The sequence below is a fragment of the Patella vulgata genome, chromosome 6 (assembly GCF_932274485.2).
Source record: "Patella vulgata chromosome 6, xgPatVulg1.2, whole genome shotgun sequence".
Taxonomy (NCBI): Eukaryota; Metazoa; Mollusca; class Gastropoda; family Patellidae; genus Patella; species Patella vulgata.
The window spans coordinates 27,312,816-27,337,107 of record NC_065884.2 but is presented as its reverse complement, the minus strand read 5'-3'; the positions used below and the strand labels follow the sequence as shown (position 1 = coordinate 27,337,107).

Below are 24,292 nucleotides of genomic sequence, written 5' to 3'. Positions count from 1 at the left end.
AGGCAACCAGGGAGGAATGCGCCAGAATATGCCCCCTTTTTAACTGGTGATGCAAGGGCAGAAATAATTCTTCATACATATTTTTTTCAAAAAAAGTAAGTGCACTTGTACCAACTCATCTATTTTGGTTCTAATTTTCTCCATAACATGGGGGTTGGATGGCCGAATTGTTAGCACGTGCGCACTGTATCATAAAGCCTGTCATTGAGTCAACAGGCGTGGTTTCGAATCCCCTGTTGTACGTGACAAGGAGTAGGGTCATCTGTCCAACCTTGTGGGTTTTCCCTGGGTCCTCCCGTTTCCTCCCACTGTTAAAGACCCCTTCGCGCAAGCGAATTATTGAAATAAAAAAAATTAAACCATATGTTAGTCCAAAAATGACCTAGTTTGTGTCGAGTGGACGTTAAACCCCATTTCTCTCTCTCCATAACAACTTGGGTATGAGTATTGCACATTGTATTTCACCTCAATTTTAATGGTGACACAGTCTTAACCATAGTGGTCTTTCTGTCTTTGACTGAGTGGACTTCTCTATTGGTCTGAGTGGTCTTGGGCGGAGTAGTTCTTGGTCTGGGTTGTCATGCATTTAGGAGAATATCTTCATCAGCTTGCATTTGCAAGAAAATGGGGAAAATGTTAAGATATGATCCGATCCCCTTAACAAATTAACCAGACCTATTATTTTATTCTCTTTCTCTTTTTTTTTTTTTTGCTGCTTGTTTCTAAACATCACTTTCTTCAACAATTTAGGAATCGTGATAATGTTTCATACACAGTTTTGTTAACGTTGGTAACGTGGAATGTGAGAAGTAGTAAGTAGCCTTTACCATACCCCAGTGAGAGTTCTTTCTTCACATTCCTGCCTGGAGTTCTGATTCAGCTTTGTCCAGCAAATCGGCATTTGTCTCTGGCACATTTCCATCTAATTTGATCCACTGGATAGCACATACCAGCTTGTCGCAGTGAACGTTTTAGCTCGGTGTTGTAACAAAATGTACACGAAGTATGCAGTTTTACTTTAGCTATCCTTCCGCCATGTACCGTTAATAACAATACGTAAACAAATAGCAGGTGACCTTTCACCACATGACCTGTTGAACTTTTCGTCGTGTATGTTTGATTGGCCAATTATGTCACGTGATCTGTTTAAACCGAGTCACCGCGAAATTCAAATACCATTGCACATTGACAAGTAAGCCCATATTTAATTTACGTTTTCTATCAAACGTCAAAGAATTGATAAAAGAAAAGTTGTGTAACAATACAAAGTAATACTAGAAGAATTAGATGATGTAGTTTTTTTTTCACCCGAAAGTGGTCGGGACGGAGAAACAGAAGCAAGCTAGCTAGAAATTTCACACCACGGCCTAAATAGACTGATTAAAAGAAAATCATTGTTTTGCAGGATTCATTGAATGGTTACAGATTTTTTACTGCATTATTTCATTGAATGGTTACATTAACCTTATGTTTGTCAGAATATTTCCTCATTAATGAATGTACATGTAACCAAGAAGATTGGAGAATTATATCTTAAGAGATGTCCATGCTTTATTTTGGTCCACGAATTTTGAACAGAATGTTGAACATTTTGTTTAGTAAAATATGTTAAAGCTGTATTGTCCCGAATAGATTGACTAAAAGAAAATTACTGTTTGGTAGGATTCTTTGAATGGTCACCGATTTTTTTACTGCATTATTTCATTGATTGGTTACAGATTTTATCTACTGTATTATTTCAAGGTAAACATTAATCTTATGTTTGTCAGAATATTTTCTCATTAACTCATTCGGTCCTGCCACCATCTCCAACTTTATGTCCACAATTGTCTCGCTCTTCATCACTGTCCTGTTTATCTGCATCTTCAATTACAATTATTGCCTTCTTGACTTTATCTTTCTCATCTTTTTCATCTGTATCTTCCTCACTGCCCGGTTCAGCTGCATCTTCAATTACAGATATGGCCTTCTTGACTTATGTTAGTATTTCTTCTTCAATATGTCTATCTTCTTTCTCATCTCCAACTTTATGTCCATAATTGTCTCCATTTTACTCGCTGTCCGGTTTATCTGCATCTTCAATTACAGATATTGCCTTCTTGACTTTTGCTGGTATTTCGTCTTCTTCAACATGTCTATCTTTCTCATCTGTATCACTGTACGGTTCATCTTCATCTTCCCCAATGTCCTTATCTCCAATTCCTTCCATTGCATTTCCAAAACTAAATTTAGCCCGCTTAGGTTTAGTTGATTCATTGTAAATTTGTTGATTAATCCAGTCAATATCCGATAGAAGGAATTCTAGTGTTTTGGTTTTATTCTTCAGGGTAGCTGTAAAATATAATACACATAAAATATAGTTAAAGTTACAATTTCATATTTTCTAAGAAAGTCAAAACATAATTATTTCTATGTCTTTTGCTCAATAGGTTGTCAACTCACTATTATACGATCATAGGTGTCATTCTCACACTTAAAACTCATTTACACCGGAAATAATAACACAATTACCTCCCTTGTTTTCTATTCTCCACCATGGAGTAGCTATCCTCAAACGTTTGAATTTGAAGTGGAAAATGATATTTTTGCCAATTTCTCAACTGGCAATAGCGAATTATAGGATTATTCTTTAACAAGGTAGGACTGTTTATAGATACCATCTATTTTAAGGCTTTATTTTAATAAATTTTAAGAATATAACGTAAAAATATGAAATTGCAACTTTAAGATCAACTAAGTGATGCATTAGACCTGACTAATATGGAGAAAGGTGATGATGAATATCAACCCTCTCTGAAAAATGGTATATTATATTTTTAAACTTTTACTTCATGGTTGCCTTAAAAACATTGCTCCAAATGATTGAAATTCTTAAGTGATATATTGATACCAGATAGCTTATTTTTTAAACTGTTACTTCATGGTTGCCTTGAAAAACTTTGTTCCAACTATTGAGATACCAGATGATAGTTAATTAGGAAGTTTTTAGTAAGCATTTTTGGTTCTGTATATGCCTTTGAAATGTTAAAAGTAAAATATCAAAATATTTATAATGCCGTAAAGTTGACTTTAGTAAATTGTTATAAAGATGTTGTATTCGGTTATGAATAGTTCATATTACACTTTTAAATGATAAAATATATTGTTCCATACACATATTACACTTAACATACCATTCGCACAGGATCATTACAAATTTCACTTGGAACACTTATTAATGTTTTTTTTGTTAAAAGGGGTAAAGTTGACGAATTGAGACGGTTACTACCGCAGAATTACTTGGAATTCAAATTGACCTAAAAAAAACTTGCATCAAAAATATTTCTCCTAAATAAGATAAACGATCATTTACCTTACGAAACAAGAATTTTGTTTTATAACAGTTACATACTACCAATATTTGATTATTTCTCTATTATTTGGGGAAATGCTACCAAAAGTAGATTATACATTCTTTTAAAATTACAAAAGAGGGCAGCAAGAACTATTCTTGATGCACCGATTGAAACTCCGTCCACCTCTTTATTTACTAAACTCGGTTGGCTTACCCTTACACAGAGGATTCTTTACAATAAAATTGTCTTATCATTCAAAATTATTGCATTTAATACTCCACTTTATCTAAATTCCTTTTTTATTGAAAAATCTCTTGTTTCCAAAACGGATATCTTGCTCCGTTCACAGACCAGTAAATCTTTTTCTTCAAAAATGCAAAACGGAATCCATGAAACGTACTTTTCATTATTCTGCATGTCTGTTATGGAACAATCTGCCTTTTGATATAAAGACGTGTAAAAATGTTGAAAATTTTAAGATTAAACTGAAAACTCATTATTTTGAACACTGAAGGAACCATACTATTCAACTGATGACATACTTATTATTTTTAACTTGCAACTGCATTCTATCTTATTTTGTGTGTAATTATAGAGTTCTTCCTATATTCTACTTGTATAATGCACATGTTTTGGAGTTTGGGAGTGACTTCCCATTTTAAAATGCTATTGCATTTCAAATGATTTTGAATTTATCCTGATATTACATGTATATATGTCTTTGTAGCTTAGGAGGGACCTATGGAAGATTAGTTTTTTTGTTGGTTTTTTTTTTGCAAACTAAATAGGTTCTCTCATTAAATAAAGTTTTTATTATTATTATTATTGCATTTCAAATGATTTTGAATTTATCTTGATATTACATGTATATATGTCTTTGTAGCTTAGGAGGGACCTATGGAAGATTATTTTCTTTGTTTGTTTGGTTTTTTTGCAAACTAAATAGGTTCCCTCATTAAATAAAGTTTTTATTATTATTATTATTATTATTATAGTGGTGTAGGACAGAGGGATGGCAATGGACAACGTATAGTTGTTCAGATGATACGAAAAACCAAGGTCCCGTGTGCATGTAAAATATCCCTTGGCAATTGAAATTCGATGAGTAGGTCAAGTAGTCAATATTTCCTTCATAGTACACTGTATGACGTATGCCTGTGCTTGTAAAAGATCCCTTGGCAATTGAAATTCAATATAAGAGTAGGTCAAAATGCCCTTCATAGTACACTGCATGACGTATGCCTGTCTTCATTTGTCCAGTCTGCAGAGTATGTCCAGTGCCATATTTTTGGAGGGAAATGGCTTGACACAAACTAGGTCATTTCGGGACTAACATATAGTTTAATTTTATTTCAATAATTTGCTTTTACTTAGGAGCCTTGAGCAGTGGGAGGAAACCAAGAGGACCCGGAGATAACCCATGTGGTTGGACAGGCAACCTTCTGATCCGGCTAGAAGAGCATTTGCATAGTCAAGTTAGGAAATAACTAACGAAGTCACAGTCCTTACACAGACTGATTTGCTCAAATAACATCGGATACTTGCTATTAATTTCATTTTAAAGTATATTTTCCTAATAATATTGTTTATTTGGGGAGTTGCAGACAGAGTCATTCAAGACATAGCCTAGGTTTTTCGCTTTTTGAATTTTATGAATGAGACTAGAACCCATTCGTAGTTTTGGTATCAGGTTTAGGCTCTGATATGGACAGAGGGGTTATGATAAGGAATTCAAAGCAAATTTCTACAACACCAAGCTTTCTTCTGCTGATTCGAAGGACATGTTCAGTATTCTAAAGCGACTGGCAGAAGATACAACAGTTAAACTTCCCGAATGCGAGAATGATCAAAAACTCTAAAAACTTCAGTGACTTCTTCCTCGACAAAATATCAAAGATAAGGCGTGAACTTGACAATGACGCCCCTAGTGTCAATCCATTTGTTACAGGTCATCTGGCGACTCCTATGCTTAATTGCTTTGAACAGGTCCCTGAAAGTGAAGTTAGGTCTGTGATTGTGAAGTCCAAATCCGCCTCGTGGTCTAGATCCATTGCCAACACAACTCCTAAAGAAACAAGCAGTACTGGATGCCTTGATTTCCTTAATTACTACTTTTATTAACACTTCCTTACACTCAGCAATTGTTCCATCTTCATTAAAATGTGCAGTTGTCGTACCGCTATTGAAGAAATCTACCCAGGACAAGGATGGTCAACTCAACCCTTGGACCGAAAATTCCACATTGTAACACTGGTATATTTGAACGGTTTGTTTTAAATCGGATAATAATTGTGACCTCTAGAGGGATCACAGCTAAAAATGCGATTTTTCGTACAGTCAGGGGCCATAATTAAGGAAGTTACAATCCGATATGCGTGAATATCGAAATGATCTGTGGGTTATATAAACATGCATTTTAAGTTTCATCCAGAGGATCCACAACCTTGACATGCCATATGTTTACACTATTTTCGTACGAGTTGCGCCCATTTTGTCCGACAGTTTGGGTCCGATTTTTACGGAATTCGAACTCAACCATGGTGTAATGGTGATATATTTGACTTCTAGAGGGCCCATTTTGTTCGACAGTTTGGGTCCGATTTTTACGGAATTCGAACTCAACCATGGTGTAATGGTGATATATTTGACTTCTAGAGGGGTCACAAGCTAAACACGAGATTTTTGGTTCACGCAGGGGCCATAATTCAGGAAGTTACGATCCCATGGGTTATAAACATGCATATCAGTTTCATCAAAATCAGATGAAAATGTTGACCTCTAGAGTGCCACAAGCTAAAAACGGGATTTGTCGTACGATCAGGGTGCATAATACATGAAGTTATGGTCCGATACATGGCAATATCAAAAGGAATCGAAATCTTTGGGAGATACACATATATTTTAGGTTTCGTCAAAATCGGATAACAATTGTGACCTGTCGAGTGTCCACAGACAAATTGTGGATGGAAGGACGGACAGGGGCGACGGAATAATACGTCCACATGAAAATGTGGGCGTATAAAAAAGAAATATCCAAACTAATACTGGATCTTAAGCCTATGGTCATTATAATTTCGTCTTGTCTTAGTAATAGGATAACTATGGTGGACTATAGTTGCCATAGCAAATACATATTATTTTTATAAAATTCTATATTATTTTTCAAATTATTTTCAATTCTATTTATTATTATTTTTTTATTTTTTCTACTTTAATTTTTTTTTTATTCATTTAAATATTTTAATTTTTTTTTTCTTTTATAATTTTTTTTTTAATATTTAAATATTTTAATTCGTATTAATTTTTTTTCTTTTACTTTTCTTTAATTCTTTTTTTTTTCTTCGTGATTTTTTTTTTCTTTTGTCATCTTTATGACAAATTTTTTTTTTTTTTCATGACTAATTTATTTGATTTTTTGGGACTTTCGATACCCTAGCTATTTCAATAAACAATACAAGATGTCAAAACCCAATAACAAAAGAAAGTTAGATGATGATAAAAAGGCCATGACAAATCGCCACAAAGGACGAGCAGTGGGCGCAAAGCCCGAAGAATTTGACGTGACAATTACTGTGCAAAGATTGTCTGAAAATGTAGAAGAAAAGTGCCAGAAATGCCAAAGAATTGGTCCACTGACTATGGTCAAGATTATTGGTGAAGTCACATTAGCTTCAATAAGGGATGCTTGCATAAAGGGTTTTGAAATTCCAGCAGATATTAATATGCTTGCGACATTATGGCAGGTGAAAGAGGCCCATTCCTCTCCGACATTAGTAACATCAAAAATATTAACAAAGTTCTTCATATCCGGATTCATCACTCAGAAGACACAGATATTTCTTCTTGTAGGTCTACTAGTAGGTGTAGTGCTATTAATATGTCTAGTAGTAGTAGAAATATAGATCAAATTGTTAAACGTAATGGAAGTTTAGCTTGTCCTGATAGCACAGTACTATCAGCATATTCCATATCAGCTGAATCCCAGTCACACAGTTCTAAATCTGATGGGCCTAACCAGTTTCCAGTTTCTGTCTCTCTATCATCTATGATGAAATTAGGCAAACTCCTAAAACCAAAGAGGTGATGGAACTGTCATTGGAAAAATTTTACATTAAAACAAAACAATGGTGTGAGCCAATCGATGTTAAACTGGGCATTTGCAAAAAGCAATTTGACAGTGGTGGTTTACGAGAAGCTTATGCTACATCTAAATCAGGCTTATCTTCATCAACCAAATATGTCTTAAAGAAGTGTTTACCAGATCAGATACAAACCATTGAAGCGGTGTTTGGATCGGTTAAAAGCACACAAGGAAGTCAGTACAAATGAATGCACTTGCAAATAACTTAGCTTTAAGACTTAAAATTGAATCACCACCAGAATATGGACCTGTTTTTTTCTTTAATGAGGTATATTTTGCAAAACAAGCAGTAATGACTTTGTAAGCATTGAAAAATATATTCCTGGTGACTTCAAAAAATACATAAATAACACAGGAGTAATTGTAAAAGCCAGCAAATTAGATTTAGAACTCTCTTTGAAAGCAGACACATTTGTACATTTTCCTGAGGTTCATCGGAAGCAGACTTGTTGTGAACCTCAGCCCAACTAATCTCACCGATGAACAAATCGCTCTACTATCTATAGGCCTAAAATTCATCCCTGTATCTAGACCAAAGAATCACGACGATTACATCACAAATATAGAAAAGGGGTTACCTCAACTGGCACCAGGTGGCAAGGTCGATTATCTCAAGCATCAGATCACGAATATACTTTTGAAAACCAAACCTCAAACCAACAACCTATCCAAATCCCAGCAGCTAGCACTAAAAGAACTGAAAGCAGACTCCAACATCACTATCATCCCTGCTGACAAAGGTAAAGCTACTGTGATTATGGACACCAATGACTATGTGGATACCGTGAACAAGTTAATTCAAGACACCAAAACCTACCAAAGAATCAGGAAAGATCCCACAGCCATACATGAAACCAAGCTGCAAAAACTTCTCACCTCATTGAAAAACAAATAGCTGATCACAGTAGCACTCTACTATAATCTGAATCCCTCTCACCATATGCACCCTTAAGGTTCACAAATACCCGGTCAAGGTTCTATACAGCAAAATTCTTAACCCGTCTTTTGGCACCACTTGGAAAATCAGCAGAATTTTTCATTGCAGACTCCAGCGATTTCTGCCATAAATTGGCAACAGTCCCATCAACCGGCACCATCATTTCCTACGATGTAGTAGACTTGTTCACTAATATTCCCACAGCTCAGACACTCCAAATACTTAAAAAAAGAAAATCAATGACTCAGAGACCCCACTGGACACCAACCTAACCACTGATAATATCATTCAACTTTTACGTCTCTGTATAACTACCACTTACTTTTGATGGGGTGATGAATATTATCAACAAATACAGGGCCTGCCTATGGGTAATCCACTATCACCACTACTGTATGAAGTATTCATGGCCAGTTTTGAAACTGGTGCATTACAGACTTCCCCATCAAACCCCTTTGTTGGTATCGCAGAGTCGATGATGTATTTGTGGTCCTCAACCAAGACGACAACCCAGAAACGCTATTTCAACATCTGAACAGTCGACAAACGAGGATAAAATTCACAATGGAAACAGGTGACAGTCTCCCATTTCTTGATGTCTTAGTAACCAAATCTGATAACAAATTCTCCACTACTGTTTATAGGACACCAACTCACACTAACCAATACATTCACTATAAATCAAATCATTCGCATCAAATTAAGAAATCCACCACCACTCTAACCAGACGCGCCACCAAGATATGTGATGAAGAAAGTTTACCAGCGGAATTAGAGCATTTAAGGAACGTCTTCATAAACAATAACAGTTAGCCCACAACACTGGTTAACGATGTCATCACCACTACCATAGAGAACCAACACAAGCCAGGAACGCCAAATACTGACCACTCCGGCATCAGAATAACCATCCCGTTTCATGGCAAAATCTTTTACCATATCAGAAGGTTGATGAAACAAGAAGTGGGCATAGACGTGCCCTTCTCAAGCGGTAGAACCACACAGAATGTACTGCAAGCCAATGGTAGAACAACACAAACCAACCCCCACAGCCCAAAGGATGTATTTATGAGATAACATGCTCGTGCAACGAAAAATATGTACGAATAAAAAAGCACAAGTCATTAGCTTCCACCAATCCCTCAGCAGAGCATATTATTAACAACGGACATCATACCAAATAAGAACCCTTGTAGTAAATCATCACCAGAAGAAAACCCGGAAGCTTCTTGAGGCCATCGATATAAAACGCATCAAGCCCAAGTTAAACCGTGATGTCGGACTATTTATACCAAGGGCTTATGACCAACTTATACATTGATTCTAATACTTTATTTCGATTTCAGCGCTTATCCGGTTTTTACAGTCTAATTATACATTTTACATTATCTTGACTTTCAGTACTTATCCAATTTTACTGTCTGATAGTATATTTCAAGAGTATTGATTTTCAGTTTAGTGAATGAATATATTCACGGTTTCCCTCGTCAAGGTTTAGAGTCTTAATAACAGGTTTCATCTCTCAGGATTTCAGCTTTCAGAATTAACACATTTTAGTGCTTATCTAGCTATATATTTTACACATCTTGGTTTTCAGTTCTTAACCAGTTTTACAGTCATATAATATATTTCACATTTTATTGACTTTCAATTCATAGAATTAATATATTTACGGTTTCTCTCGTCCAGGTTTATACTCTAATAATAGGTTTTATCCTTCATGATTTCAATCTTATTGACTCCCATACTTTTGTTCTTTTTCAGTGCTTACCCAGTTTTTTCACAATCTTAAGTATACATTTTACATATCTTGGTTTTCAGTACTTAACCAGTTTTACAGTCCGGAGATATATTTCACAATCCTCGATTTTCAGTTTATTGAATTAATATATTTACGGCTTCCCACGTCCAATTTACAGTCTAATAATAAGTTTTATCTTTCATGATTTTCTGTTTATTGAATTAATATATTTTATATTTTTTTATTTTTTATTTTTATTTTTTATTATTTTTCTTTACACTTGCATCAGCGATTACTCTTGTTGACTGATACTCCCATACATACACACTTCTCTTTATATTATTGTTTATCTATAACCCAGGTTAATTGGTTTCTCATTAATAGTGTTAATACATTGATCTTTATAAATAATAGGATTCCCCTCCTTTTAATCCCTGTAAGAGTTTCCGTTGTGTAGGTGTTAAGATTTAATTGTATTTGATTGTTATTTTGTTGCATATTCTGTATATATTTGCCTACTATTCACGTACTTGTATCATTTGCTTGATAAAGACGCGAGTATCCTCGTTGAAATGTCGCTTAGTATTAAACTCAGTAATTGTGTATCCATAAAATTGTACCTTGTGTTAATATGTTCAAATTACTAATTGCCAATCAAAGAAAACTGACAATTAATCTCAAAATTTTGGTAAAATTTTAGGATGCCATTCAGTACACCCAACAACCATAAAAACACCATGTCTTGCAATTTTTGGGGGGTTGACCCCCCACACCTACGCCTTTTTGAAATAAAATGACCGGACTATTAACTATGGCCTGTTCTTATGGACAAAGAGATTAAAATAAGTGTCATTGGCGAAATTTTAATTTCACTATTGCCTCCATACTGTCTGAGACTAACAACACAGTTTTTAAGGGATACAATCACTAGTTTTATTCTAAAAGCACGGCGTTTCTACAATTATTCTTATCAATATCAAGCACAATGAAATTTAGTGTGTGCGACATAACTTTATTTAACGCCCGCGTCCACCGAGGTGATATCGCAGACAAGAAATTTTGTTCGTTCCTAGAGTTTTACGCCCACTTCCACCTAGGGTGATCTCGTAGACAACAGTTTCCTAAGAAACTTACTGGAAGAAGCCAAAGGGAATAGGCTTGGTCCAGTTTAATTTTGAGACATAGTATCTTTGCAACGGAATGCCCAAAGTAAATCTCATCGAAAGAAGAAAGTTCGGGGAGTAGAGAAGGAGTCTGGCCCGCTTTGCCATTGATGCTACGACCTTAGGGTAGGTAAGTTGGTCTGCCGGTCAACCGGGCCCTAGGGTCCGCCGCCTATCTGACCCGGATGTTATTGATGTGCCTACAATTAAATTTCGCCATCATGTGTTGAATCTTTCTTCCACAACACAAACAACAAGCATGTTACGAATTATAATCACGGTCATGTTTCTGGAACAGTCTGGGTGATTTTCCACCAGGATTTTCTTCATGGTTATCTTTGTCTTGTTCTGGATTTAGTACAAAGGGATAATCCGATTTGTTTCTCATCCTCGTCACTAGCGGCAATTTATCGAAGATGCAAGGCTGTGGGCCCTCTAGAAATCACAATTTTCATCCGATTTTAATGAAACTAAAAATATGTTTCTATCCCAACGACGCATGTCGGGCCCTAGCATTCTGGATTATGGCCCCTGATTGTATGAAAATTCGCCTTTTTAGCCTTTTCTGTCCATCTCTTTCAAAATGTGGCAACATTATTTTTACTTTGGGATTGAATATTTTATCATTCAGTTTTACCTTGCTCAGTTATACATATTAAATTAAAAATACAGTTTATTTCTTTATTATCATTCTAGCACCCTATGGGGTTTCTTTTTTTATTTATTTCTATATTTTCATTCATTTCTAAATTATAATTCACACACCTTTTATTATGTTTTACATTATCAATCCTACACCTGCTCTACCGTTTGGTAATTTCTAAGGCGGGAACTCGGAGTGACTCGATGAGTAAGGCACTCGCTCACCGGGTTCTCCTTGTCAGTGTGCCCGTCTTCATTAAATCAGATGGGTGAAGTAAAACCCCATTCAATTTATTGTGATAGTTCCATTTCATCGTGGAAAAGGGCTACAAAAAATATTTCACAAATAAACTATTGTTTTAGAATTTAAAAAGACCGATTTGTTATTGGGTGACACCCCTGTCCTTTTTTATGTGAATATTTCCCATTTTAAACCCCATTTTATTTGCCATTTTTCCAACTCATTATTTACACCTATACTAGCTAGCCTCGTATCCATAGCTTAAAATCGTACATGGGGTGGGGTTTCAAGAAAAGAGAAACAAAGCTATTGTTACCTAATCACCTTATCAATCAGTTCAACTTAAACGGCAACAATAGCTAGCAGAGTTTCAAGAGGAAACAAAGCCACAATTATCTCGTCACCTTATCAATCAATTGGCCATAGTGTATGACTGGAGGGCGTTAAAACATTACTTAAACAAACAACATTCTATAACTTATTAATAAATATATTATTTAATACCACATTCGTTGGTTTTTGTTAACTTCGGATAAAGCAATAAGCGGAATGAAATACATGCAACTACCACAAATTTCATGTTTTAAGTTTTATTAAAAAAAAATCTAATTCAACAACCGGTAAGTTTAATTTATTACAGTTTTTAAACTTTTTTTTCGCTTTACTAAATTCAGATTTATAAACCAGTTGGGCGGTCGATGGGTTACATGGCACTGAAATTAAGTCTCGAGAACCACGATGAGTAAGACTCTTTCTCACTAACCATGCAGGGTCCCACGTGCGATCCCGAAGTTGGCCGACAAAGTTCCTTTGGATTTTCAAGAGTGGTCTCCCTTTGTCAGTGGTGCAGACACGAGGACATGACAAAGGACATATCTAGTCATTCGGACCCCCCTAATATCACACTTCATTAACCTGATTGGTGCAAAAAGTAGCATGTTAAACACCATTTTATTTCATTTCTATACGGCTTAATAATTTGAAATGTTCTTTACGGGAATCCGTTTATCTTTTGAACTTTCAGTGAGATACTTATATAACGATAAAGACTTAAAATACACAAAACATAATAATACTGCAGGAGCAACAATCTAAATGACAGCTTGCATTTGCTTCTCATATTTGACCCAGTCCGGAAATGGGGTTTAACGCGTTATTTTTATAAGTGCCAACCAGGATAACGAAAACAGGCATGCGCGCAGTGGCGCTACGGCATATTTTTTTTTATTTTTCGAATTCTCACTGGCAAGGGTTTCTTATACACGCACGTCAACGAGTGCACGGACATCGGTTTCGTCTCAGCCGAACACTGTTAAATCACGGGAAACTTCTTATCCAACACCGGGATCGACAGAGATATCTGCTGGTCGCAGAGACAACGCCATATCGGCGCACTGTATAGCATAGGCCCATCTTCATTATCCCCGTTGGTGTAGAAAATTAGGAAGTTGAACCCTATTCGAGTCATTCATTAATTCACTCCAATTAGTATTATTATCATAACGATGTAAACATTGTCGATATAGTATTTTAATGTGTAAATGCCTTCAATAAATAATATTATATCCATGAAAATCAGAGTATATTATAGAACTTCATTTACTTCCCACGAACCGTAAATATTCATTCGAGTATATGCTTTTATCCATTTTTATCATTAGATGCAATAATAATACCCATTGCCTAGTGAATGGTTGAGTTTGAATTTCGTGAAAATCGCACCGTCACTGCCCGACAAAATGGCCACTTCTCTTATGCAAATAATGTAGAGGTATGGTATATCACAAATTTGATCCGATGTTGGTGAAATTTTATGTTTATATCACAAAGATCTCAGTTCCATTTAATAATTGCGCATAACGTAACTTTCTGGATTATGGCCTTTGATTTTTCGAACTATCGCGTTTTTAGTTTGTGAAGCCTACATCCTCTAGAGGTCACAATGTCTATCCGATTTATAAAAAAAAACAGTTCCAATATATCACCGTTAACCTATAATTTCTTGAAAATCCGACCGAATCTGTCCGACAAAATGGTTGTTCCGTGTACGCTAATATTGTGAAAGTATACCAAGGTTGTGGACCCTCTAGAAGTCACAATTTTTATCCGATTTTGATGAAACTTTATATCCAAAAGATCTTCGTGCCTTTCGATATCCGTGCATATCGGACCATAATTCCTGGATTATGGCCCCTAATTCTGCAAATAAATACCTTTTTTTAGTTCTCTCTCCATCTCTTGCAAAATATGGGCGTATTTTGCATGGCAACCGCTGGTTATATTTATAAACCCATCATGTTTACCCATAATATCTTCATGTACTAATATTTGAATGAATTGGGGCTTTTATGATACATCAACATTTTTAGTGATAACATGTAACACTGTGCCTAGTGCTATGTAGTGTTACGAGTCCCTGGCTAGATGTGGAAAGTACAAAGAAAAAAAAACCTCCTCACATCCAACGTGTGACTCATACCCTCTTCTCTGCTACATATTTTAATAGTCTTGTGATCGTCTAATATTTGTAATTCTCTTCTTTGGATTCCCTTTCACGTTGTGTATTTTCGTCCAACTACTATCTCAATAGTAAACGTTTAACCAGCGTGGTTAGACTCAGGAAAAGGCTACATCATGGTCGTCTAAAGAACCAAGGCGATGTCAACCCTCTCTAAGAATTCAGAGGCAGTCTCTAGGAACTTAGATGTTATCCGTCCGGAAGCCAGTGATATCTAAATCTTAAATGGCTGGTTTGGTCTTTTAAACAGATTTGCTTACGTCATGACTTAAGATTCTGCAAATAATGAATTTGATTGGATGGTTACAGTGTATGATGCAATTAGTAAATTTCCAATCACGTGTTAAACATGATATTCTGGTTCCCAGGGAACCAGCTATGTTTAGGCTTTATAAAACATTCAATCATTTTGATTTAAGTGTATATTATGAGTTCTATACAATGTGTGAATCTAATAATTAGTTAAAGGTACAATATATGGTATTATTAATTTCAAGGGCAAAAGTTCTACCAATCTTACTACAAACAGGCTTAAGTAAAAATAAATAAAATTTATTAGTGTTACAAACGAAAAAAATGAAATAAATGTTCGTTCAGGGATGCTAATAGTCTGGAGGCACAGCGCGGGGGGGGGGGGGGCATCAAATGGGCACAAAACCAGACCCAACTTTTCTAGAGTAAAATTTTGCGTAAAATACGATGCCGAGTGGTAATCAGTCCGCCGTTGGGGCGTTTTCGAGATATTCGGGGTCAAATGGGTTCATTTGCACTGAAAGTGAAGGCGCAGTCATTCTTGTATCTAACATAGACTATACGATTTTGGTTTTTATATTTTGCCGCACTGGCTTATTGTCGAGTTTCGCGTACCAATTTGTCAATCGCAGAATACGTAGTATTTGGCCTATGTCGGTGATTTTTTCTTTCATTACAGATTGTTATATATCCCTTTTGTTTAAGGGTCCGTTTTCATTAGCCTAGTCGGTGCAGACCAGTAGAATGTTCATTTCATTTGTTTAAGGGCTTTACTTGATGCAGATTGATGAACCGATAATATAATCCTACTGCCCTTGTCCAGCTATGCAATGGGTCGAATTTTGTGTTTTAGCAAATGTTAATAAGTAGGCCTACAGCTCACACATCAATCTCTTACACTTTGTCCCTCCACTGCCAACGCTAACCCTTTGGGCGTCCAATTGCCTAGCACTTTTTGGGCTCCGCCAACAATATATGAAAATATAAAATGGTAATGAAATTCATATGTTGCTCCAGGGCAAAGCTATAACACATGCTAAGACGCATATATCAGAATAAGAGAACGTCAGTAATCGATCATTGTACAACAATAGCAAAATATTGATAACCATAATACCTCACCATGTTGTGGAAATACTAAATAGGGCATTAAAACCCTAGAGTAATAACACAATTTTAAAGTAACTTATATGTCTATCATTAATTTTAATGTTTGTACAAATTTGTGCTATCATATAAATTGTCTTAATTATCAATGTGTTATACTTTATGGCTGCATATTGTGATATCGGATAACTTTATTCATGTAATGTCTAAATTAGGACAATGTATAAAGTAATTTGTTACTTATATTTTCAAAATGACGAAATTTCTCTTCGTTTGCGCTTTACATCTTTAGAATGGACATCAAATAAAATTTTAAATTGTAACTCATCTGCATAGCAACCATCATTATGAGGTCATTTAGTGTGCTCAATTTAGTGGTTCAGAGCAATACCAGAATACTATTCGACATTTGCATTCACAATTCTTAGTTTGGCCGAAGTGTTGGGGGGGGGGGGGGTAAAATAGTATGATTTCGTCGTGACATTGTCAAAGTCTATGTTTTCGCGTGGTTTAAAGGGGGGCAGCCAACGGTTGTTTTGAAATACATGTAGCGGTTTTGTTATAAACTGTAGAACACACTAAGCTGTTTGGAAAGGACATGGCGCCTCTTCCAGCCTCCCCATTTTATATCATTCGCACAGTTGTGTGTCACATGTTTACTAAGCCCGTATGAAATGTGGTTTTATCGATATTAACATCATATTTAACACATAGTTTTTTTTAAAAAAACACACCATAGTTCTGTCTTGATAAGTGAAATTGTGTCTCTGTGTGTGGTGAAAAGGGTAATGGGTTTCCTGATTCTTGTCATGTAGAAAGATAACGTCCACGATTTCCAATTATAAACTGTCCTCGATTGCTAGTAATTCTACATACACGTTCTATAACCATAAGTTCAGGAGTTGGAGAAAGTTTCCTGGGGTTTTCCAGCGTGGTTTTCCCTTGTCAATGGTGCAGGTGTGTGTGTGTGTGTGTGGGGGGGGGTGTAATAACAGTGACTAGTCGTTCAGACGGAACAAAAATAATGTAAGATCACGTGTACACGTTGGCATACACGTAAGAACATTGGCAGCTAGACGAAAACCCGAGATCCCGTGTACACGTTTGTAATACTATAGGGGTTATTATAGTTCTATGAAAGGTGCTCTGCATATTATATTGAAGTGGTTAAACACATGAGTGACGACAAGAACTGGGCAAGCTCCAACTTTCTTAGACTAATTCACTGTCAGTTCCTGCCAAGATCAATTTCTGGAAGTAGGTTTCTGGGGTCCAGTCATCTCGTGCAAAGATTAGTCCAATGTTGATGAAAACGGGTGCTCAAATGTAACACTTACCCAAAAGTGGTAATTGCCTCGCCCTAACAGCCGACGTATCTAAACGTTTGATATAAATTAAACAGCACCATCAAATTTGGTTTAGACATCTTAGTGTGGTCCTAGAGGAACGTTTAACCGCCTCGGCTTAGGGGCGTCGTTGTCGTTCTTAGAGGGACGTATAGCCGCCTCGGCTTAGAGGCTGGGATAGAGACGACATTCAGTGGTCCTAGAGGGACACACCTTTATTCTCCTCGGTTTAGAGACGGAGGGAGATCACCATGTAGAGTAAGAAAGAAGAGCGTAATGCAATAAAAAATAGCTAAGGGATAGGAAATTTATATTTAGCTTATATTTAATGTCATATCTTCGTGTGTCGTTTCCTGTATATAACTTTTGTATTAAGGAGGTTATAAAGATATACAGAGGCGAAGGATAGTGTTATAAGCCCTTTTCTGGGGGTTCATGACAAGAAAGGTGTAACACGTTGGCGTACACGTAAAAGAACCATTTCGAAATAAGAGTATAGTACCACCGCTGGAAAGAAATTCCACATCCCACACTGTATGGTATATGCCCGTCTTCATTAGCCAAGCTGGAGCGGAAAAGTAGGACGTTAAACCCCCATTTCATTTTCTCTGCTTATAGATCATAATTTGTGTATTACATTTTTACAGAGATGTTGTAATGCAATGATATAGATGACAGAAGACGTTATATGTGTATTTCGAATATGACAATCTGTAGGCTACGGTAGCTCAAATACGATTTGGGGTGTTTTTTTTCCTATTTTTATTTTTTAAGTTTAAAAAATAATTACTGCTTTCAATTTTTAATTTTTTTAGAATAATTTTCAATATTAGAATAATTTTCAATTTTAGAATAATTTTCAATTTTAGAATAATTTTCAATTTTGTATATAATATTTGTATTCTTAATTCTGTAAAATAATTGTTAATTTCGTTCATCGGTAAGTTCCGGCGTGGTTTCCCCTTGTCGGTGGTGCAGGACGGGGGCCCTGGCAAAGACAGCTGTCTAATCGTTCGGATGGTACCAAAAGCCGAGGTCTCATGTACACATTGTCCTGCACGTAAAAGACCCCGTGGCAGTTGGAATTCTATATACATGTAATAGTTGGCTGTAGTGTTACATAGTGGCAGATGTTATAGACGCTTCGTGTCATCTTGACACGTGAAAGTGGAACTGGAACTGATTTTAATATCAACCTCTCTGCTATCGACATCCCTGGTGGTCCTGATGGCATTCATTAGTCATTATAGAACATAAATTTGTCTTATAAGCAAACTGTACTGAATGTTAAATCTGATATGGTGCAGTAGCCAGATGTGTAATGAGGTCCTTTGTCTAGAAGGGTATATTAACCCAGAATACAAACGAATCGACAGACTAGGCGAGGGCGTCTAGAAGTTAACTTGGGACCGGCAGGTCTCGAGTTAAGACCAGACAGCTGCCATGTAAGTTAGTCGGGAGTACATGGCTCCCTCAATACAAGCCAATACATTAAGAAGCCGAATAAAGGTATTATTTGAAGTTAAACTAGTGTTGTCATCCAGAACCTGACTTAAATACACAATACTGTAACAGTAGCGCCGCTGTCCGGGCAATATTCCACTCATAGCACACTGTATGGCGTATGCCCAGTCGGAGCAGAACACGTCGAACCCGATTTCATTTCATTTCCCTGCACACCTTGTGACTATGCAAGATAAAACATAACGACGCCTTTTTAAGAACTATTTTTGGTTGAGTTACGCACATTTTCCTAATCATTAAACCTAGGAAAAGACAACAATGTCAGGCTGGGAGCGGTGACGCATATCAAGCTGCGTTGTGCGGGCGAGCTACACGTCATGATGAAGATCACAGAGGTTTGCCGAATGGTGCTCGAGGAAAATAGAAATTGTTTTTCAAAAAAACAAAATTATAAATTATTTTACAAAATGGAAATTAAAATATAAAATTATAAGTTCAAAATTATAAATAGAAGTTCAAAATTATAAATTAATTTATAAAATTAAAAATTAATCTTCAAAATCTAACATTAAAATTAGAAATTATTGTTCAGAATTAAAAATAGGAAATGGAGAAAAAAAAGTGTTCGCTTTTGAGCTTCCGTAGTAAGGCGTCGTTTTAATTTATTAATAAATTGTGAATTCCGCACATTACCAAACGAATTCTCTTCTAGGGTTCACGAATCAAATACTATACATTTACCTTTCAATAAGTCAGTAATTTATCATACATATTCTTCTATAAATTTGGAGTGGAATACATCCAATTGCTGAAAACTAACAGCATTACATGTTAAGGTTCTTACTCCAAGAATTCCCTTGGAAGTAGCTACCCTTTCCACTTTACCTGAAGCGTGATAACCCCGACACGTTAATATATAAAAATGGAACTACCGTATATATTCAAATAGTGCTTCTAAAGTTAAACTAATTAAAGGATTTTGCGATTTCAACATATTTTCTATTACATGTCCAGTTTTTTTATCTATATAATTATACTTTTATTTACATAATCATTGGATTTTTTCCCATCTCAGGAATTACAATAACTATAAATTTATTGAAAAGTTCAGACGATTTCCAGATTCATGTGTACCTTCAATGTCTCGGACATACAGTAAGTCACGAACTATTTTGAGCAAAATTAAGAACAGTCCAGTAATTCTAAAGGTTATTCTACAGTCGATAGTATTATACCCACATTATCGCCCAGCGTTTGTTGTTAGGAATTTTTATACGCCCACATTTTCATGTGGACGTATATTGTCGTCGCCCCTGTCCGTCCACAATTGTTTGTGGACATTCTACAGGTTACAATTTTTATCCGATTTCAACAATCTGGTTAAAACACAGATCCTATTTCGTTTCGTTTTTATAGTTCAAAATTTCGTTTTACTTGTCGTCACTACACTTGGATCTAGAAGTGTTATTTAACTCGTGTTCTGAACGGTGTCAGGGATAAGCCAATGAAACGGCCTGTCACGGCGAGCTTTAGGCGTGTTTTGCACGGAACTGTGGGTAATCCACTAGTAACATCAATGCTGATTGGTTAATCAAATGTCTGACATCATAGGGTCATAAGTCGGTCTTTTGACCCCTGACGTGACCTATCGCTATAACTTGTCAGATCTTCATGTAGTGTAGGCCATCGAAAGTATAAAAAAACGAAACGAAATATAGATCTGTATTTTAATCAGATTGCGATTTCAACGAAGCTTGAAATATAGGTTTATATCCTTAAGATCTCGGTTCCGTTCGATATTGGCATGTATCGCATCGTAACTTCATGGATTATGCCCCCTGATTGTATGAAAAATGGCGTTTTTAGCTTGTGGTCCATATAGAGGTCACAATTTTGATGAAACTTGAAATGTATGTTTATAACCCAAAGATGTTGGTTCCTTTCGATATTCAGGCATATCGGATTGTAACTTCCTGAATTATGGCCCCTGATTGTATGAAAAATCATGTTTTTTGCTTGTGGTCCCTCTAGAGGTAACAATTATTATCCGATTAAAAAAAAAACGTTCGAATATATCACTGTTACACCGTAATGTTTATTGAGTTCGAATTTTGTGAAAATCGGGCCAAAAGTGCCGGACAAAATGGCCGCCCCTCGTACGCAAATAGTGTATAGCATCTGGTATATCAAGCTTGTGGACCCTCTAGAGGTCACAGTTTTGATCCGATTTTGATGAGAGTTACAATACTTGATTATAACCCAAAGATCTTGGTTCCTTTCGATATTTGCGCAAATCGGATCCTAACTTCCTGAATTATGGCCCTTGAATATACAAAACATCATGTTTTTAGCTTGCCGTCCATGTAGAGGTCACAATTTTTATCCGATTTAAAAAAAAATGTGAATATATCACCATTACACACTAAGATCTTGGTTCCTTTTGATAATCGCGTATATCCGAACATAACTTCCTGGATTATGGCTCCTGATTGTTCGAAAAATCGCATTTTTAACTTGCGATTCTCTAGAGGTCACAATTTTTTTTCCGAGTTTAAAAACCGTTTAAATATTTCACCATTCCAACATAATGAAGGTTGAATTCGAATTTCGGGAAAATCGAAATGAAACTGTCCGACAAAATGGCCGCTCTTTGTACGCAAATGGTGTAAAAGTATGTAATACGAAGGTTGTGGACCCTCTAGAGGTCACAATTTTTATCCGATTTTGATAAAACTTAAAATACATCTTTATATCCCAAAGTTCTCAGTCCCTTTCGATATTTGTGCATTTCAGACCATAACTGTCTTGATTGCCCCTGATTGTACAAAAAATTGCGTTTGTTTTTAGCTTGTTCTCTATCCATCTCTTGCAAAATATGGGCATATCCTGTCTGGCAGTCGCTGGTTAGATTAATTTATTCCGCATTGAAATCTTAAGAAAAGCTTTTCATAGGGCCTTATTGTTTTTGTTAAGTTCGAAATACTTTTTGTCAATATAGCAGTGAACATTTTTCCTAAATGATTTAAAATGATTTTTAAACAGTAGTACTATTTCATGAATGGACCACTGATTGGGAAATCCACAATTTTAAACATTATGATAATATCATTCTAAATTCCATGAAATAATCATTTAGTAGTCTGTTCTATCCTATACTTTAAATTCTGAAATATATCTTAGATTCACCCATTTCAATATTTTCCCCGACCAAATCCTAGAGGTGTACATTAGCCTGGAGGTCGGGTGTTCGATCCCTGCATTAGCCGAGAAAGTTCATCCAGATTTTCCGGCGCGGTTTCCCCTTGTCAGTCGTGCAGGACGGAGGGCCTGACAAGGACAGCTGTCTAGTCGTTCGGATCGGACGAAAAACCGAGGTCCCGTGTGCAAATTGGCGTGCACGTCAAAGATCCCTTGGCAGCTGGAATTCGATATAAGAGTAGGCCGTAGCCCGGGCAAAATTTCCCTCATAGCACACTGTAATGCCCGTCTTCATTAGCCCAGTTTAGGAGCAAAACAGTAGGACGTTAAACCCCATTTCATTTCATATTTGAAATAATAATACGCCCAGATATTAGAACGCGGGGGTTGCGGGGTGTATGAGGGAGGGGACGCGGTAACTCAGTGAATAAGACGTTGGGTCGCTAAACTGGAGTTCTATCGGGATTTTTCGGCGTAGTTCTCCCTTGTCAGTAGTTGTGCAGGACGGAGGGCCTGACAAGGGACAACATCTAGTCGTCAGATGTGACACATTGTACATTGACGTGCACGTAATAGAACCCTTGACAGTCTTCATTGTTGGAATTCTAAATAAGAATGGGCCGAAGTGCCGGTGTCCTGGGAAAATTTCCCTCATAGCGTACTGTATGGCGTATACGCGTCTTTATTAGCCCATTCGGTATAAATCACTGGGTCGTTAAACCCCATTTCCTTTGATTTCCAAAGTGTGTGCTTTAGACCATAGGCTATGCCATTTAGCCAATCGGTGTGGTTTGGGTTCTAAGCAGTGTTGCCTGTCAAACCTCGCGAATTTTGAAAAAAATTGAACAGTTTTAGTTCCGAAATGTTCTGTTTGTGTGTAGTGGACGTTAAACTCAATTTCTCTCTTTCTCTCCACTTATACTGTAGTACTGGTAATATTTTGTCCACTTTGGAAAAGTATAAATATACCTACATGTGCAAAGTTAAATAATTCTGGGCATATGCATGATTTCGTTTAACAATATGATCGATTGAAAAATTAAATTAAAATATTCAGGGAACCGACTCGACGATAACAATAATGCACACCACTTTTAAGTGACATTTTATTATTTTAAAATTTACACAAATTACAGATCTTTTCAATGACAAGAAAACACTCAAGCCAAAACGATCGCAAAAACTGTATTTTAATATGATAAAAGTTATTACGTGATCTAATAAAAGGTCTAAAGTAGAAAGGCAATAGTAGAAATTCTATCTATGATATAATTCTGACTGTTTAAAGTTGAAAAATTGTCGGTTTCCATTGGAAAATACCCCTTTTTAAATTCAAATTTTCCGTTTCACTTTTGATTTTCTACCTTTTACTCTAGATCGCATTTTGGACCTACAGTGTAGGTGTTTAACATTCATAAAAACTGCCAAATTGTGACCGATTCATTTAAAGAGGACTCGGGGGCCTTTTGTTGAGTTATCTTTAAGATACATGATTAAATGGCTGTCGTATTTATGATAATTATATTTTAATAATCTTATTCCATGAATTGGTTGTTACATATTATATATCAATAAATCTATATTAAAAAATAAATTGTTCTTATTTATCACGTGCGCTTTGTTTAAAGAAGCTCTGTCATTAACTTGTCAGTGTATTATCATAAAGGTGTGTCTTTTAATTATAAAAATTATCTATTTTTCTTATAATATATCATAACATACACAGCTGAAAAAAAATTTTGAAAATAAAATAAAAATAAGCTAATTGATATTTATTTTTGGGATAACGGGCGCTTTGTTGAAAGAAGCTCTGTTATTAACTTGTCAATGTTTTGTCATAAAGGTTTGTCTCTTAATTATTAAAATTATCTATTAAGGAATGACAAGTATATGTCTAATTATATGTCATAACATACAAAGATAAAAAATAAAAAAAAATAATAGAAAAAACTAATTGATAATGGATTGTTGGCTACTGAAGTGGTTTGATGAAAACTTTTTCGTTTAATCGATACACATTACTGCAGAATAGATTATCTCCCAAAACTTAGACACCCATATATGAGTCAGGGAAATAGAGGATAATTAACACATGACTCTTCGCGATAATGGGGTCTGGTATTTAAAATAATATCGACCCCTATTTCTTCTTACGAGATTATGTCTCATCTGCAGAATGGCCTATACCATTTTCCGACAAAAAGGCC

At 35.9% G+C, this 24,292-nt stretch overlaps 1 protein-coding gene across 1 annotated transcript in view; it reads left to right on the top strand.

Annotated features, from left to right (window-relative positions):
* The first annotated feature begins 12,707 nt into the window (after positions 1-12,707).
* LOC126824319 (spidroin-2) overlaps positions 12,708-24,292 on the top strand; it is a 35,412-nt gene continuing 23,827 nt past the window's right edge. The window contains exon 1 of the mRNA XM_056101727.1: positions 12,708-12,820. The gene's annotated coding sequence lies outside the window, so the exon portion shown is untranslated. The remainder of the gene's footprint in view (positions 12,821-24,292) is intronic.